General features: G+C 42.7%; 1 pseudogene; it reads right to left on the bottom strand.

Moving 5' to 3' along the window:
• Positions 1 to 418: 418 nt before the first annotated feature.
• On the bottom strand, positions 419 to 1,235 carry LOC122691868 (annotated as a pseudogene).
• Positions 1,236 to 1,458: the final 223 nt, after the last annotated feature.

The raw sequence follows: 1,458 nt of genomic DNA, 5'->3' as shown, positions 1-1,458 counted from the left end.
AGGCTTTGCATCTCAGGCAGACATGGCGCTGTCCCTCTGAATAGTGCTGAAGCCTTTGCTGGTGATGGTCTGCAGCACAGCTGTTGTTTTGCTATTAGACTTTCTTAGCCACTGCTGCTGCCCACTGTTCTGCCTGGTTTAGTCTTAGCCCCTTTCCCCCATAACCCAGTCCCTCAGCTTGGCTTCTCTCAGCAGGCTTCCCTTCTACCTTCTTTCCTTCTTCTTTAAATCCTTGTTGCCTTACAATAACAATTTTCCTTTGTATTCCACTCCTACCATTTTTTCAGTCTGCCTGGTTTGGATGCTCTGAGGATGACTGGTTTATGATCCATCCATTGGTTCATTCACTCAACAGTTATTGCAATGCTTTGTATGTGTTATGTAAGTATGCATATGTGAAAAGTAATTTTTTTTTTCAATTTGTTTCAATTGTTTTTTAACTGACCAGATTACAAAAATAATCCTGGTAGATACCTTAGTTCATCCTTCTAATAAGCCTGTTGATCTGGTCTTCCTTGTTGCCAGCATCTCCACCTTCTACAAAATGGGTGGTCTTTTTCTTCATTCCATCTCATGGAGAAGACAGTTTAAAGGGCCACAGGAAGTTGTTTGCTTCTTTGAAACATTTTCCAACAGTATAGATCTCATGAATCAATCCTCCATGCAGATGATTCTATATTTCCCAAGAGATCGAGCAATCAATGCATTATCTTTCAGGGCAATTCACTTTTTGTTGATTTTGCCATAACCACACTTGTAGATCAGTTCATTTACAGACTTCAGATTTGGGTACCCCCATGCAATGTATGGCTCCACAATTCTCAGCATGTTAATTGATGCCTTGTTGAGCTTCACAAAGGTGCCATTGAAGATCTGCCAGAGGAGAAGGAGCTGCAGCACCTTTTGAACCTTTTGAACCTTTGGGCTCACACTGTTGATACCTGATGACAAACGCCAATTTGTGTTCCACAGGTACATAGAAGTTGCCGGCTTTTCGTGCCATCCTAGCCATTCGAATTTCAGCTCTGTACATCTGCCTGTGTTCCTTGTGGTGATGCTTAGCTTTTTCATAGATAAGCTTCCTCCTTGCCTTTCGAAGCATCTTTTGGGCAAACTTCTTTCTCAGGTGCTTGATCTTAAGTTCTGCGAAATTCTTTCGCTTTTTCTTAAGGGTTTCTGGCACAGCAGGAACCTTCTTTTTCTTCTCTTCTGCACCCTCCATGGATCCAGCTGGGAAAGAGCTGTGATAAGTAATTTTATGGGCCAACTTGACTGGGCTAATTGTTGCCCAAATAGCTGGTAAAGCATTATTTCTGGGTGTGACTGTGAGAGTATCTCTGGAAGAGATTAGCATCTCAATCAGCAGACTGAGTAAAGAAGATCAGCCTCCAATAAGGGTGGGCATCACCCAATTCTCTGAGGGCCTGAATACGACATAAAGGCAGAACAGGGGCAGAT

The sequence above is a fragment of the Cervus elaphus genome, chromosome 1, assembly GCF_910594005.1.
Source record: "Cervus elaphus chromosome 1, mCerEla1.1, whole genome shotgun sequence".
Classification (NCBI taxonomy): domain Eukaryota; kingdom Metazoa; phylum Chordata; class Mammalia; order Artiodactyla; family Cervidae; genus Cervus; species Cervus elaphus.
This window is presented reverse-complemented; position numbering and strand designations above follow the sequence as displayed.